Below are 18,261 nucleotides of genomic sequence, written 5' to 3' on the forward strand. Positions count from 1 at the left end.
CTTTTTTTTTTTTTTTTGGCAAGGGTACCCAGATTTGAATCATCCTCATTTTTAATTGCTAATCACGTGTTGTTGAATTCTCTTTCAAACTGGTCATAGCACCTTGTTTCTCCATTAGTTAATTTGTTAGGCACAATCTTTGTTTGACACATGTTCATTTTATAAACGTGTAAAAGTCATGATTTTACTTTTTAATAAAATTTTACTTTAACAGGGGTTAAGGTCTAGGCTTAGAAATAAATAGGTTTTTTTTCACATACAAAAATGTCTAGCAAGATAAACAAAAGTCTTGTTGGAAGCAGATGAATTCTTTGTTGTGTAGTATTGTCTTCAAATTCTAGAATTTCTCTTCCCACTAAGTATTAGTGATGCCCTCCCATTACTGCAGCATTAAAAATTGCCCTTCCTCCCCAAATTTACAAAACATATCCTACAGGGTTGCACAGTGCCCCATTGAAAATTACTGCTGAAAATGTGGACCTTTAACTTGAATTTTACCGGAAAATGTCTATGGTTAAGAACCCCTCACCTCAACGCTTTTGCTTTCCAAAATCTCCCCACCATCTTTTGTTGTGGGAAAGGGCTAACTGCAAAATATCACCTTTCCTTACAGGACTCCGGTAAGACTTGTCTGCTCTTTCCCATGACTCCCATAAGCCTCATAGATGACTCCCTGGTTTACCTGCTTTTATAAAACTCCACCCCCTCTGAGACAATGTGAATGGACCTAGAATGTATTATACTAAGTGAAATAATTTAGACTGAGAAAGACGAATAGGATATTATTTCATTCATATGTGGAACCTAAAAAACAAAATAAGTGAATACACAAAGAAAAAGCAGAACCAGACCTAAAAATACAGAGAACACATTGATGGTTGCCGGAGGGGAGAGAGATGGGGTGTTGGGCAAGATGGATAAAGGGAAGACGGGGATATAGGCTTCCAGTCATGGAATGAATAAGTCATGGGAATAAAAGGCACAGCATAAGGAATACAGTCAATGATACTGTAATAGCAACATAACGGGACAGATGGTAGCCATGTTTGTGGTGAACACGGCATAATGTATAAACTTGTAAAATTGCTAAGTTGTGCACGTGAAACTAATGTAACATTGTGTGTCAACTACACTCAAATAAAAACAACAACAACCCCATCCACACTTTCTTTGTGATATTCCTCATTAATGAATATTCCCCCTATCGTAACAGTGTGAATAAAATATGTCCTTAATTATCTGGTTCATTTTGTTTAACACACTGCTCTGAGCTCTAACTTTACAAATTATATGTATGTATGCATTCTTCATTGATTTCCTAAACCAATCATTCCTCAGTTATTGAACACCTACTATATTCCAGTATAAAATGGTGATTTAAACCAATTGCTAGAGATGTCTTTATGGTTATTTTAAAGGTATGATGGTTTTAAGTCAAGGTATGATGGTTTGAAGCAGCAAACCCAGAAAAGAAATTTTCAGTTAATCTGATGGTCATTTTCATAGAGAATTAGTGGAATCATTGTTTGATAATTTACTGGAATCTTGTTTTCTAAAATTAAGCTTTCTGTATATTCCAGAAAGCATGGAAGAAGAGTAAAAAGGCATTGGACTTGGAATATTTGAACATTTGATTCAATTCTGCCTTTACTTCACTCAATCATTCATTCATTTAACAAATATTTATTGCATATTGATATGTGCTAGGCATTTTCCTAGGTCATAATAACAGCTCTTATTTTTTTGTTACTTGGTACATATGAGGGACAGTTCTAAGCATTGTACACATTAACTAAATCTTCACAAGAACCCCATAAAATAAGTACTATTATGACCACTGCACAGATGAAAACTGAGGCACAAATAGAAGCTAAATAACTTGCCAAAGGCTGCAAGTGGTTCAGTTGGGGGTTGGAGGCACATAGACAGACTCCAGTACCCATCTTCCAGTACTGCTGATGTTGGGGTAATGAACACAAGAGACCCAGCCCTTGTCTTCAGGGAACATTCAGTCTTCAAGTATTAACTACCTAATCACAAGAATGCCAAGTGCTGTGAAAGGACACTCAGAGTGCTTTGGGAACCATAAAAGGGAGACCTGATTTTCATTAGCTGGTAGATCTGTGTTTGTGGAATGAAGCTGGTAAGAAGACCTGCTCTCTTGGCTTTCTGGATGTGGTGAGGGGCAAAGCCAAATATGATATCAGAAAGCAAAACTTAGCACGTGCAATTCTTCAAGTCACAAGCTGTGTTCATGTACAGAAAACAAACTGGTGTACATTGGAGATGCCAGTGTGGCTTCAGGAAAGAGTCTCTTCAGAGAATGACCTTAAGTAGTTTTGATTGTGAACTGCTAAGATCAAAGCAAGTGCTATTTTTTTACTAAGGCAAACATTTCAGTGCAAATTTGGGAAACTGTTTACTTGGCAAAATTTTTTCATAAGAATATCATAAAAATACTGAAGGTATGTTTAATGAGGATTTTCTTAATTGCAATAAATATTCAACAGTTTAAATGAAAATAAGGTTGATTCAAAAGTCAAGAATGCACTTTGAAAGGATGGTCAGGGACTTGGTTTTTATGCAGTGTTGTTTCCTACTAGTCAATGAAAGAAATGCAGTATGCATAGGAATTTTAAAGGGATGCTGCATTTTATTTTGGGAAGGGAGGAAGTTATAAAATCACAAGTGAGTCAGACGTAAAATGGAGTATCTCTATTGGCTTGGAAATGCCTGTGCCAGGAACGTATGTTCCCTGAGGGCAGAGCCTGGGTCTTCCGTTTGGGAGCATCTCGAATAGAGAGAGAACTTTGTACATGCACAGTAATGACTCATGTTTGGTCTGTGACTGAGAAGCTGGTAATCAGAGAGGTCAGTGAGTGGTGGTCAGTTCCTAGTGTGTGCCAAGTTCCTGAAGCAGAGAAGATGTGTTATGAAACAGGGTCTGGCCATGCTCTCAACAGATCAGGATAAAATGAATTCTGTTCAGAGTATATCTCTAAAGTCCTAAAAAAGTTAATGTAGTTTAGTTTGTGCTGGGAAACATTGTGAAAGAGTGTGAAATGAGTTTAAAAGATTATTAGGTGTCTTTTCAAGAAAATACTGAGCATCACCTAGCAGACCTTCGGAGGTTATGTAATTTTAGAGGGTTCTGTGATTTTTATGGTCTTTGAGCTACTTTATAACTTTATAAGCTATAGAAAACTAATGGTAATGCAAATAATTTTAGTCCTTAGAGATGCAGGCCAATTTTGTTTGGATGGAGATACCACTGATTTCTTTCCTATGGAAGAGATGATTCTAAACATATTTTATTGCTGGGTGGATTTTTTTTTTTAAAGATTTTATTTATTTATCTGACAGAGAGACAGCCAGCGAGAGAGGGAACACAAGCAGGGGGAGTGGGAGAGGAAGAAGCAGGCTCCCAGAGGAGGAGCCTGATGTGGGGCTCGATCCCAGAATGCTGGGATCACGCCCTGAGCCGAAGGCAGACGCTTAACGACTGAGCCACACAGGCGCCCCTGCTGGGTCGATTTTGACAAGTTTTGTTTGACAAGTTTTGAATCAATTTGCAAATTTGTGTAGCATTTCTGATTGCCTATATCATGGGCTGGCAAATTTTTTTCTGAAAAGAGCCATATAGTCAATATTTTAGGCTGTGTAGGTCCTGTGGTCCCTAGTGCAACTATTGAACTATGCTGTTACTGATCTACAGTAGCCGTAGTAAACCGAAGGGCATGGCTGTGTGTGTGTGGTGAAACTGAATTTCGTATAATTTTCACGTCATAAAATGCTGTAATTCTTTGGACATTTTTAACCATTCGGAAATACAAAAACCACGCTTATCTTGCAGGCTGTACAGACATAGGCAGTGGGCTGGATCTGGCCCACAGGTGGCTGATTTCTGGCTTATATTTCATCTGTTCTTTGGATTCTCCTTTGAACCAATGTTAATATCTTATCGGTTCCCTCATTAACTGATGAGTAAAACAAAATCTTCGACAATGTGTTCACTTTATATCTGAATGAGAGTTTTGATTTTACTCCTTTAAAAAATTCTTTTTTTTAAAAAGATTTATTTCTTCCCTTGAGAAAGAGAGAGAGAGAGAGAGAGAGAGAGAGAGAGAGAGCGAGCAGGGGGGAAAAGTAGAGGAAGAGGCAGACTAACAGACTTCCTGCTAAGCCCAAAGCGGGGCTCCACCCAGGACCCCGAGATCATGACCTGAGCCGAAATCAAGAGTTGTGTGCTCAACCACCTGAGCCACCCAGGTGCCCCTAAAACATTTTTTCTTTAACATTTGCCAAATGCAGTTAATGGAATTCAATTGAGTAACTTGGAGAACATGAATCAAAAGACTGCTATTCTCTGCCCTGAGTAAATATTAGAATCCTGGGAAGTTTTCAGAACTCTATCAGTATCTGGGCCATTTTGCAAAGGAATTAAGTTAAACCTTTAAGAGAGGGGCCCTACATTGGTATGTTTGAAAAACTTTTCAGGGCATTCTCAGGTGCTACAAAATACCAAGTAATTTTATTGCTATCTGACATTTTATACCTTGCAAAGGTTGTGTGTGTGTGTGTTTTTTTTTTTTTTACATATTTTATCCAAAATGATCCTCAAATTTTTAGTAAATATTATAAAAGGTAATTACATTGCATACAGATTTGTAATTTATTTCCCATACCAAACCAAAACTTTTCCCATTATTTGATTCAACATCAGTTACTTAAATAGTAAATACAAACTTTTCTTTGGCTTGTTGTCTTGGTTCTCCCTCTCCCCTCCCTGTGTTGTCTGCGTCCGGTCCTCTCTCTCCTGACTGACAGACCCACACAGGGCAGCTGGTCAGCTGCAGTAGGGAGTCTTTGTATCCAAGATAGTGCATTTTTGTTCTTTCTCCATCTTTCCTTTTAATGAGTCCCAATATACTCTTTCATTTCTGGCAAATATTGTTATTGCTTTCTTTTCTCTGGGCTCATCCTTAATATCATTCATGTCTGTTAACACTCCTTTGAGAAATGGGGTTGTACTCTATTTACAGACAAAGAATCTGAGGCTGAGAAAATTCAAAAGTTCTACTCAAAATTAATTCATGACACAGCACTAAAGTTCATTTTTCCTAACACGTCCATTTGATTTCCACACAAAATTCTAAAAGTTGTTGACATTTTCCTCTTTGCCAGGGCTTTATTCATTCATGTATGCATACTTGCATTCATTCAACAAAAATCACTAGTGTCTACCATCTGCCAGGTACTTGTAAGACATGGGGCAATAGCAATGAACAAGAGAAATACATTCCTGTCTCAGTGCTTACAGTAGCTAAAAATATGGCAATAGCTCCAACGTACTGATCACCTTCTATGTATGTATTTTATTGTACCAAAATATCACATCCAAGTTTTAAGGTGCTATCATTCCCACTAAACAGATAAAGAAACTGAAAGCAGAGAAAGATGAGTAAATTCTTAACACAGTATCAGTGATGAGTACTTAATAAGCCTGGTATTGGGGCAATATACCCATGGTCTCAAGGAAAAATGAGTAGTTTAGCAAGGTGCTAGATGTAATATATGTTGTGAGGAGTTGGAATGAAAAGGGGTGGGGGATGGGAACATCCAATAAAGTGGTGCTGCTGAACCTTTGTGAATTACACGCTATATACAGCACAGAACAATGACCCTGCGGGGGGGGGAGGCGGGACAGGGATTTATTAACACATGAAATAAAACAAGAGATCAACTTTTCACTTTTCAATAATGAATCTTTAAACCACTGAAGCCACTATTTTCCAGGCAGTACAACTGTCTCAAAGTGCTGGGAGAGGTAGTCTACTGACAATGTCACCGTCCCGTTTCCCTTTTGGTTAGGGACAGCCTGGAAGCTGAGACTTGTGTAATTGCTAAGCAAGGAGTTCACAGACACCTTTTTGCGATGAACACACAGACTGTAGAAACTTCAAGTTAAGGAAAATTATGTCAGGTACACTTTAACAATTGCAGTCTGACAATGTAGCAAAATTCTTGTTTATATTCTTATAAAGTTTCATAATAAAAGAGTAATTGAATTTATTAGCAATAAACTTTTTCTCAGAAGAGCAGCTTACCCTGTTAAAACCCAGGCCCCGATGAGGCTAGTGCTGAAATTAATGAGCCAAATGGAAAAATTCAAAGACTGAAGAGTCAAAGTACTTATGATAAGAAAAAATATACTGAAGTGAGGATGAGAAATGGGAATCTGAGTCCACACTGTATTGGGGGATTAGCTCCTCGAGTTTCTACCTGAAGAGTAGGTCTCACCAGCCGCACCTCATGGGTTTCAAGCAAGACAGTTTCCAACACAATCACACTTTTATGGTGAAGTTTTAAAAAGACATGCCACAAAATGAACAAATTTGAAGGAGAAATTGGTTTCATGAATACTAAAAAGAGGATAAAATAGATATGTATAAAAAGTCACTTATCCTGATTTAATATTATGTATCAAATCTTATTAAATCTTTTTTTCCAGAAAAATTTAAACATGAGTATCAACGTACACCAGGAAGAGAAAACAATATACCCAAAGACACAGAAGTGGAAGAGATCAGGGGTACCCCCAAGGTAGGGACTGAAATCAGTGTGGCTTGGGCAAGGGCTGGGTGTGGGTGGAGAAAGGGGACAGTCTTGGGTGCTTCTAGATTTCCAGCTTGGGTACTTTCTTGGCAATTGTTGTATTCACTGAGATAGAGAATAGAGGAGGAGAAGCCTCACCATTTTTCATTCATAATCTGTAAAATGGAGAGAAAGCTACCCTGCACATCTTATAGGATGGTTTAAAATGAATTAAATAAAAAGGCATGAAGGGGCCCCTGGGTGGCTCAGTTGGTTAAGTGTCTGACTCTTGATTTTTGGCCCAGATCGTGATCTCAAGGATTGTGAGATCTGTGCTCGGCGTGGATCCTGCATAAGATTCTCTTTCTCTCTCCCCCTCTGCCCCTGCCCCACTCTCTCTCGTGCTTTTTCTCTAAAAAAGAAAAGGAAGAAAAAGAAAAGACATGACGAAAGAGCTTTGAAAGTGTTAAAGCCCAAACATCCGTCATAGCTGTAGCTGTCGCCATGGAGCAGTAGCTCTCTAAGTGTACCCACCACCCGCAACAGGAGAGTGTGTTAGAAATGAGAATTTGCCCCACCACTCTGCTCTGGAATCAGAAACTCTGGGGGAAGGGCCCAGCAATCTGTGTTTGATCAAGGCCTTGGTGGGTGGGGGTGGATTCTGATTCACGGAGAAGTCTGAGAACACTGGTCAAGGAAAGGTTCTGCAGGTTATTACGTGAACATTTACAGTGACGGAAACCCAGCCCTGACCAGCCCCTGAGGAGGATGTCACACAACACTGTTCTGCCCTCAAGCCTTAGAGTGGCTCCAGCCGCAGGTGCCTCTTTACAGTATTTTGCTGGTAAAGACTTGGGTCAAGAAGAGCTACGTGAACATTTAAGTTTAATACCAAAATCTGTGAAGTCTGCAAAAGGGGAACTCTTCTTTAGAATTAATTTAATTATAGGCGAGGAAATTCAACTTCAGGCAGTGGCTTTGTACTCTGAAGAATAAGAAATTTATAACGTGATCACACTGAAGTTTCTTTAGGAATGTTCTTCCATTTGACATTTAAAATGCTTTTTATATCAACGAATGCCATTTTGGAAAAAAAATGACATTTTGTGCAGTATATTTATAGAACTTGTTAAAAAGCAAATGTGTGTTAAAAATGCATGTTTGAATTTCCAGGATGTTGTCAATTCAAGCTGGTTAACACCTGTCTTTGCTTACTTCTTAATGGAATATAAATCTCCATAGAAAGGGAACTCGTTATGACCATTATTTGTGGTTTTGGCTAAGTTATGGTTGCAGAAGATATTTGCATTTCACCTCTTACAGCAATCACTTCCTGCCTCAATGCATTTTGTAAGTTGGTACTGTAAATACATACTTTGATGATATTCCTAGAGTACATCACATCCTACCAGCTAGAGGGAATCATTACTTGTAAAGAAGGGAATAATGAAAGAGACTGGTTCTAAATTTCTGTTTTTAAAAGATATTTTAGAAGCATATGAACATTTTTTTATACTTTAATAGTTCCAGTTGTAGTTATTTAAAACTCAAATTTCTAACCATTATTCATCCCCAAGTGATCTACAAAAAGCACCTGTGCTGCCTTTTGTGTATTTTGTTAATTTCATGTTCTTGGTATTGACAATTATACCTAAAATATGATATTTCATATGCTTTCATTTTACAACAGATTTTGAAAGATTTGCAAGATCTATTAAGAGTAATGAACTGTACTTGAAGAAATCATAGCCTAATCACATATTAACATTAACTCATTAAAAAATTCAACTCTATAGGACACCGCAGGTGGTGGTGGCAGGGAGGATTGATAGCATCCTGCAAAGCCTGAATGCATAGGGAATGTGAGCATTGAGAGGAAATCTGAATAATTCTGGCAACAGTTTATTATTTATTATCTGAATAAAGAAAATGTATTCATATTCTCCTTACCTGCAGTGAAGAATGCCCAAATCACTAATATCTTTCTAAGCAAATCATCTCCTTCTACTTTTAACATTTTAACTATGGTTAGGAGATTAAAATATCACATTAAAGAGGTTTGCATTTAATACCCATGACCCTGACTCAACCAACCATAGCACTCTTTCAGTCTCACTGCCACCAAAAAAGAAAAAAAAAAAAAAGCTGGGAACATCTCCTTATTTAAAATCCAAGGACATCATCGTTATCATTAATATCCATCCATCTCCTACCACCCATCCACCCCCACCCTCATCCATTTACCTAGAGAGTGTCTCAGGGGAGAGGAAGACAAGATAATGGTTAAAAGTTACTGTAGAAAGAGATTGCTTCGGTTCAAGGGCAGCTGAAATGGACAACCACATCTAGGTGTCAGCACTGAATGGAAACCATCCCAGCTGATTATGCTGTTTATTACTTTATTGAAGCTGACAGATTTGGGTACACAAGAAGATACTTCCAAGGGAAAATAAACAATTCTGTAGCAACTTTAAAATTACTTAATACAGAGGGAGAGAGCCTCCTTCTTCTTATTAATTCAAATAATAGGGAGATAATTCTGAAGGACAGTGACCTGTATATTTGTGGTTCCCACAGTATGGAAATGGAATGAGTGGACAGCAAGAGCTCTTGGTTGATGCTGGCTGAGCAATGTTTCATGATGTTACTCCAAATGCCACATTGGTCCTTAATGATGGGACCCCTTATGAATTGGGCTCTGAGCCGAACCTGGGGTAGGTTTCCTCAGTCATTCCTTGCTCTTTCCTCTGCTTGGTTTCAGGAAAGTGGCGCTAGGGAACTGACCCCTGTAGGTTACATTTCAAAGAACTCTGTGCCATCTGGTTTCTGGATAGGTTTGGCCAACATGAGCACTGGCAGGCAGGGAAGGAAAAAACGGGGCCTATTTCTTCTCCTCCCTGTGTGCCCAAGTCACTGTTCTGGCAACAGCTGTCCTTCCTCTGTGTCTCCAGCTCCCACTGGATTACGCACTCCAGGCTTCCAGCTCTCCCCAGAGAAGCTGGCTCCTGGATTCTGGTAATGCTACCTCCTGCTTTTACCTCTTTAGGCTCCAGGCAGTAGCCGTGCCTGCTCTTCCTAATCTCTGGGTGACCTCTCTTGTCTGGGTTCTCGGCTCCTCTTCTTTCTGAATAACGAATTCCCTGCATTAAAGTCCCTTGCTTGTAAGTAACAGTTTGAACCATTATATACTGCTGATGTTCGACTGTTTTGACCTTTAAAATTGGCAACCTCATGCCTGAAGCAGTTTCTGGGTTTTTTTTCTATTAGATTCTGATTGCTATGGATCAACTGAGGAAGGGACACTTCCCACCAAAAGGGACTTTAAAATGCTGGCATTGGCAGAGGGGATGCAGTCGGCAGAGCCCAGGGGCCCAGGACACAGCGCTGGGTGAGGAGGCAAGCACAACACAATCACCTGGTCAATCCAGGGAATGTGCATAGGTAGCCGGCGTTTTGCAGATGAGACCAGATCAGAGATTTTAACCTTAAATAGACTGGTTGAGTCATCAGGGAAGAGAAAATAGAAAGCTTATTCCAGAACCCTACTGAAAAGTATTTATATTTCAATGAATGCATGGAAAAATTAATATATTTCTCATCCAAAACAATGCTTAAGTGATTTACAATAACTTCTTTATCATCATTGTAAATGTCCCTGTTTATATTGTTTATGTCATTATCTGGATTGTTTTAACCCTACCACTCCATTATCTGGCACCAAGGTGCTAGACAAAGCTTGGAGAGCAGTTCTGCTCGTAGAACATGGTTTTAGCAAGACTTAGTTCTGTGTGTGTGGAGCCTATTGGATCTTGAGGCAAAAGGGAAAACGGGCGCCCCTGTATACACTTATCAAAATATCGTCCTATATTTTAGCCAAATAGACAAAGTTAATAAAAGCACTACAGTGCAAAAGCATGACTATGTGAAGCCCCGTGTTGTTCCAATCTGTTTATACTCATGTCAACCCTTGAAAGCCTGCCTGAAAGAGTACACAAGGGCCATGCAGGTAGGAACAGTGGGCAGGCTAGAAACATTGTTTCCATGTCATTGTTCATGTCATACAATAATGCCAGGTTGTAAAGTAAATGATGGTTTATCTTTATTTTTAAAATCCTGATATTTTGTACATGACTTTCTTTGCATTTATCCCGAGTTTCTGAAATCTTGCATTTAAATATGGTCTTGAATACTGAGGTTTTTTTTTTGCTTTCCTTGAAATTTTGTGTCTGAGACTAATATCTTACTCACTGTCCCTTAGACCAGCCCTGCCTGGGCCCTACACATACATGCACAAAACAGGTGTTGAGATTAGCTTGAGAGAAAGAAGAAAGAGAAAAGGTCAGGCAAGTCTTGCAGGAATTCATGGAAGAGGATTCTAGGGTCCTGATATTTCAGTATAGACTGGAGGTCTTAATAATTATTACAATAAAGTCTGAGGAAAAAACTAGATCCATCAAATCCTGGGAAAATGGCCTTTGATTTGGTGAAGACACAGATCTATATGGGAATCTGCATAAATCATACATATACTTTTTTGTAGGGGTGCATGGGTAGCTCAGTCAAACATCTAGCTCTTGATCTCAGCTCAGGTCTTGATCTCAGTGTCGTGAGCTCAAGCCCCGTGTTGGGCTCCACACTGGGCATGGAGCCTACTTAAAAAAAAAAAAAAAGACATTTTATTGTAGGTTATGAGTTTGCCAAGAACATTTGAAATTGGAAAAATGGCCTGAGAGTACCAGAGGATAACACTTGTAATATAACTTAGTATTGCCAAGCAAAGTAGATGTCAATAATAAGGGTTGGAAGATACCATCACGGGATTTTGCTATAAACTCCAGACCATGTCACGCTGGATCTCTTGTCCAGCTTGTGCTTTGTAAGAGGAAGAAACAACGTTAGCAAAGAGGAGAGAAAACGAGGCTTCCCTGAGGATAAATGAATTGAGAAATTCATTAGTTTGTGTGTGGAGGCTGCAAACTTAAAAACAAAAAGAAAACAAACAAAACGAGCTTACAAACCTACAAAACCTCACATGAGACTCACGAAAACAAGAGAGTTTCGTGTCTTTGGCAGATGATGAAGCAATGGATTAAATTGCTCCAGAGACTTCTAATGTATAATTAAATCTCAGAAAGGTTTTTTTCAAAATCATTTTTTTCTCTTTCTTTTTTTAGCTAGGAATTCAAGGCACTTCTCCATGAGTCATGCCAAGCAGAGGTTCCATTTTCCATAACGAATATTAAGGCAGTTAGGGCCCAGGTATTGCAGTACTCCTGAGTTTCTGTGGTTATGCTGAACTTCTCCTTTGCCAAAGAAGAAAAACCCTCATTGGGAGAGGTGTTGAGTGAAAAGATGCACCTGGACGAGATGCAGCCAGGCCCTCAGCAAGGGCCTCCCACCATCTAACCCCTCTATTATCCCCCAGGAAGATGGGTATGTTCTATCCTTTCTGGACTTCAGTCGGCTTCAATATTCTTACTCTCACTTTCATGGGCAGTCATTCCAAATACTCAGCCGCTTAGGGCAACACGGGAATCATGAGTAAAGTTTATAAGAAAGCTAGCAATTTACAGGTACTCACCACAGGGTCTGCGCCTCTGTCCAATTTACCTGATGAATCTGCTTCCTTGAATTAGTTCTGCTTTTCTCCTTTCCCTGAACTAGGATGTGCTCTTCCCCACCCCAGGTCCTTGATCAAGCGTTGCCCTCTTGAATGAGTTCCCCTAGGGAGATGCTTCAGCTGCAACCCAGCTTGCCTTCCGGGAGGCCCCTGCCTTCCCAGTACTGGTGCTTCACCCTTCCTGCCCAGCACCTCCCACTACTGTTTTATTTCTTAGTCAGCTTCTCTCTTGCAGCCCTCCAGGTCCAATGGTGAAAACAAACATTCCCAACAATTAAAAGGCCCTTTTAGCTATTTAAGTTGTATTCTTCCTATCTCATTGTCCTTCTCCTGGCCCTACTCTTCCTCTCCACTGTCCAGGTCTCCCAGCTGTAATATTTCTTGCTCTGTGTCTTGAATATTTAAAGCATCGTGTCCAATTACCGCTTTTTAAAACTTAACATTCAAAAAGACGCTCAAAACAAAAAGTGGCACACAGCATTTGCTTAGTACCCTTGGGTCACTCTGACTTTCAAAGTTGAAGAAATTTCCGGCATGATCATTTGAGAATGTCACAAATATGCAACTGTAAGACCTAATGAAAATAACGGCAAACTCTCATGTAAAGACTCTAATCAACAGGAAATTTGTCATCCTCCAAAATGAAGGTCTGGGTAGAGAATCTAAAGAGATAGATTTTCCTAAACTCTAAACATATTCTCATTCAAAACAAACAAACAGATTGATAAACACAAATAGATGTATTTATTTATCTTTCTGCAAATGCTTTAATTTGTTCCATCTCTATAAGTAAATTTTGGTAAGTTTTGTAAATGCTGACTTTGGACGATATTTCGTAAGCACTTTATTAAAATCCTGTGGATTAGCACATGTTTCAACATTCCAAATAGCACAAATCTAATATGCGCACTCTGGCAAGGATTCTACCTAACCTGACAATACAAAGAACTTGCCAACTAGCAACGGAGAGTTGTTTTTCTACCTCTATCATTGCCAAGCTAGAAAAACAGAGGTGGAAGAAACTGAAGATCCTCTTATCTTTTGGTTTACTCAGTGGTCAAAAGATGTTAATTTTTTTTTTTTTTCTGAGATGAATAGGATCTATTTAAAGATCAGGGTCCCATTTTCCTGCGATTTACATCTTTAAGGGCAGATGGAAGACGGGACCTGTCACTGAGCAGAACGACATGACAATTACAAAAGTTTGCTCAGTTACCTGTATAGACTCTCCTTCTATAAACTGACCACTGCATGGAACTTGTATCTACTGACACTTTTAGAAATGCAGTTTCATCTTCTTAAAACTTAAAAACTAAATCGGGGCTCCTGGGTGGCTCAGTTGGTTAAGCATCTGCTCTCTCTCAAATAAATAAATAAATAAATAAATAAAATCTTTAAAAAAAAAACCTTAAAAACTAAAAAAAAAAAACCAAAAAAAAAAACCCAAAAAACTATTCATGAGAGTTTCTATCCATGTCCTCCAATCCCCTTATAAATGCTGTTCCTATATTTACTTTAGGATTGCTCATATGTCGCCTTTTTTCAGTGCAAGTGTTGCTTCTGTGACTAAAGTGCTGATCATATTATAAACCTGTGATTCTCCACAATAGGACTCAAGGTGACATTCCTTCCCCATAGTCTCAGAAGTGACCTTGTCTGCCTCCTGGTTACTCTCTGGTCTCAAATCATTTTGGCCATGATTATGAGGCCATGACTGGTGCCTTACATTCTCTGTAAACATAGAAAAAAGAGGGGCAGAATCACTTGCCTTCCCTGCCTAATTCTATAACCTTGTATGAGTCAAGATAAGAGTATATACTAAACAGAGATCCTTGTAGTTATAAATGCATCATATCTCAGTAAGCTGGAGAGTGAAAAATGATGGGAATGGATGACTATGGGGTCGGTGAGATGTCATTTTGTTCATCTAGCCTTGTCACCCCATTCCTCTTTTGTCATGACTTTCTTCTGGACAGCTTTCTTTCTAGCTGTTGGGTGTGTATTTTTTGCTCCTTCTTCTACCATGGGCTCCTTCCAATTCCACAAATACTGACTACCTATCATAACTAATGACATACATCTTTTACATTATGATTAAGGGTATTCAATCAGACCACCCTGTTTTCTCTTTGTACCAGATAAATTGTCTGATTATGACCTGATTCTGCCTGTTCTAGTCCTGGCTTTGCAGTTTTCCCCTGTGGATCTAATATATAAAGCACCCTCTGTTTTTTTGTTTGTTTGTTTGACCTACTCTGCAGAGCTTATTCAAGACATACTGAGATGGTTTATTTTGCGTCAAGTTGGCTAGGCATGGTATCCAGATATTTGGTTCAAAATTATTCTAGATGTTTCTGTGTAAGTATTTTTTTAGGTAAAATGAACATTTCAGTCAGTAGACTCTGTGTAAAGCAGATTTTCCTCTATACTGTGTGTGGGCTTCATTCAACCAGTTGAAGTATTTAATTAAAAACAAACAAACAAACAAACAAACCAAAAAAACCTGTCATCCTCAGAAGAAATGGAAATTCTGCAAGCTGGCTTCTTTCCTGGGTCTCTAGCTAGCCCATCTATCCTGTAGATTTAGATTTGCCAGCCTCCACAACTGCGTAAGTTAATTCCTTAAAATAAATCTCAGTCTCTCTCTGTTTCTATATAACTCTCTCTCTCTCTACACACACACACACACACACACACACACACACACACACACACACACACCCTCCCTATTGGTTCTGTTTCTCCGGAGAACCCTAATACACATACTTAGCATTTAACTTACCTGTATATAAAATTCAATTTACCTCTTTGTAAAATTCTAATCACTTAAGTGGGGGCTTCCTAATACATGTTAGAAAACTCCTACTGTCTGACTTGTGCTGATTTTTCAAAGAAAAAAAGAGAAGGAGGGAAGGAGAGGGGGGGAAGAGAGATACTGAGAAACATGCAGAGAGAGAATATGTTGTTCTTGTGTTAGGCTTTAACTTCTAAGACGGGAAGAAATTTGGTACCTTGTGTATAACATGGATGACCGTGGAGGTGTTCATCCCAATGGTGGTCCAGACCCTTCAACCCATCTTTCTCCTCCATCCATCGTCATCTAAAGTAGTCCCTGGTTTATTGTGTTTTATACTATATTTAAATTTCATTGCATTTTTAAAAATAATATCTTTTGTATCTCTTCTTTTTTATTATGTCCAATTAGCCAACATAGAATACATCATTAGTTTTTGACGTAATGCTCAACGATTCATTCGTTGTGTGTAACACTTCTTTCCTCCCTTCTTCCTCTGCTTCTACCCTCATCCTGGGCTCCAAAACTTTACATCGGAAATGGGACAAAATCCCTCACTATCCTACTTTCATCCATCAAAAGCTGTGGCCAGACTAACTTTCCTAAGCCTCATTTTCATCATTCCTCTTTATTTCCTGAATACTCAGAAGAAACTTTTTTCTAACTTGTAAGGCCCTGCTTATACATTTCCTTTATCTACTTATTTCTCTGTATTCTTCTCTGAATCATAATCCAGCCTCTACTTTTTGTTTTTTCTCATGAAACTTACTCTGCCTGGAGGATCATCTCCCTTTTCTTTGGTAAAGTCCTGTGCTGCCTTCCGGGCCCACTTACAGCTCCACATGTGCCTTCTTGGATGCCTCTGATTCTCATTGATTTTCTGCCCTGTGACCTAAGACAGTTATACACATATGCTTAGTCTAGAAAGAAGTTTTAAGTAGCTTTCCTATTTTTTTAAAAAAGATTTTATTTATTAGACGGAGATAGAGACATCCAGCGAGAGAGGGAACACAAGCAGGGGGAGTGGGAGAGGAAGAAGCAGGCTCATAGCGGAGGAGCCCGATGTGGGGCTCGATCCCATAACGCCAGGATCACGCCCTGAGCCGAAGGCAGATGCCCAACCGCTGTGCCACCCAGGCACCCAAAGTAGTTTTCCTATTTTATACGTAAAATCTTACATTGTTCCTATTTCATATGTGTAGGTCTTGAATAAAGAAGATAGATGGAAAGTGCACTGTAGTCTAGTGTGAACTTAATTTTCTTTTTCAGAGCTATTCTCTGCTTGAGAGAACCATGCTGAAGTTCTGGTATTGTTGTAAATAAGAGTTTCCCAACATGAAACTTTAATTTACCCCAAAATCTGACCTTGGAAACATTGCAGACATATGTGACAGTGCATTCTTATCCTAAAGATGGGATTGCATTATCAATGGAGATGTATTTCCTCCAATATTTTCCCCATGCGATATCACCTTAATCTCTTTCTTCATTTTGTCTTACCTTTCTTTCTGAAAACTTTCTCTATTGTCTACATGTAATAATGGAGTGATAGGTTTTTAAGTTAAGATTTCTTTTTTTCTTTTTAAGGTTTATTTATTTGAGAGAAAGAGAGAGAGTGAGCATGGGGCGGGGAGGGGCAGAGGGAGAGAGAGAGAGAGTCCCAAGCCGACTCCTGAGCATGGAGCCTGATGTGGGGCTTGACTTCATAACCCTGAAATCATGATCTGAGCCGAAATCAAGAGTCAGATGCTTAACCCACTGAGCCACCCAGGCACCTGTAAGTTAAGATTTCTGTTAAAGTTGTCATAATGGCTTAATTTTGAAATTCATTTAAAGGCTCATTCATGCAGAGACATTCTCCTTGTCTTCCACTGAGGGATGATCCAGGAACCAGAGCCCAACAATTTGTTCTCATTGTTTTGGTGGCACCAAGTGTGAAAGGAAACAGAACAGAGCTGGAGTCCAGATAAGCTGTGAAGAGGCTATAGTGCTCTGTGGTGTGGGGCACACTTCTTGCTGAGCCAAGAGCTGCTGCATGCTCTTCTCCTGGCACTGCTGAGGTGCTGACATTTCAGCTGCCCGGAGTAAAATACAAATACAACTGCGGTTTGCTAGTGGCCACTCCAAGAAATGAGAAGGGATAGAATGCAGATGCTAAACCAAAAGTGGAAAATAGGACAGATGCCAAAAACTGAAATTAAAAAACAAACAAACAAAAATCACTGGGTGATTAGAATGGAAGCTCATAATTGGGATGTACAGGGGGATCAAGTCCTCATAGGTGCTACTAGCTCTATAGATGTAAAGTAATTGTGGAAATAATTTCCTAAAGCAGGTCATAAAGAGAATTCCCGAGTCCTCATGAATCGTTACATTTACTTATTTATGCAACACATTTTCTTATATTTATTGGCCTCTTCTTTTCTCTGTAAAATACTGGAAAGATCAATCAAAAGCATTTGATTGATCCATAATAAGGGATACTTATCCATCTTCCTCATTATGTAAATTTAAGCCAACAAAAATGTATGAAAGCGATAAAAGTGACCATGTCAAGGATCTGAGAAACAACAAAGGCTGGCATCTCCAAGGCTGTGCTCACAAATCAGATGACCATAAAGTGGTAACAGGCAGGAAATATTTGGACATCTGAGAGGCATGGCCAAAACCAGTTCACTAGCCTGTTACAGACACTGCAGACACGTGTATTACTATTTCCCACTGATAAGCCTGTAACAGACATTGTTTGTTAATCAGGTCAGGCTTTCTTGCTGAACCTATTCATGGCTTCAGAATTCTTCATAATGATTCTACCTCTTAAATGCCACTCAATCAATTCACTTTTGTTCATCTCCCCTTCTATCACTCAAGTCCAAGCTATCAACATTTCTAGCCCAGATTGTTGTCAAGACTCTTCTAATTGATTGCTTGCATTTTCCCACCTCCAGCCAATTTAACACAATGCAGTAAGATCTATTTAAGCTCAAATTTGATGTCACTCCTTTGCTTAAAACCCTTTAATGATTATTAACAGGTCTTATAAAACTCTATGTTTCTAGAGCTTTACTGTTTTCTCTCTCCGACTCCTTGTGCTCTAGCTACGTTGGCTTTCTTCACTTTCCTTCAATATGCCATGCCACTTCCAGCTTCCCCTATTCCCCTCTGTCCAAAACACTCTTCACCATCCCCCCATTTTTGTTTTTGTCTTCTTGTCCTTCAGATCTCAGTTTAAATATTATTTCCTTAGGAAAAT

General features: G+C 39.1%; 1 protein-coding gene across 1 annotated transcript in view; it reads right to left on the minus strand.

The window, feature by feature from the left end:
• IMPG1 (interphotoreceptor matrix proteoglycan 1) overlaps window positions 1-18,261 on the minus strand; it is a 126,208-nt gene that overhangs the window by 40,505 nt on the left and 67,442 nt on the right. The window lies entirely within an intron of this gene.

Source organism: Ailuropoda melanoleuca, chromosome 19, assembly GCF_002007445.2.
Source record: "Ailuropoda melanoleuca isolate Jingjing chromosome 19, ASM200744v2, whole genome shotgun sequence".
Classification (NCBI taxonomy): domain Eukaryota; kingdom Metazoa; phylum Chordata; class Mammalia; order Carnivora; family Ursidae; genus Ailuropoda; species Ailuropoda melanoleuca.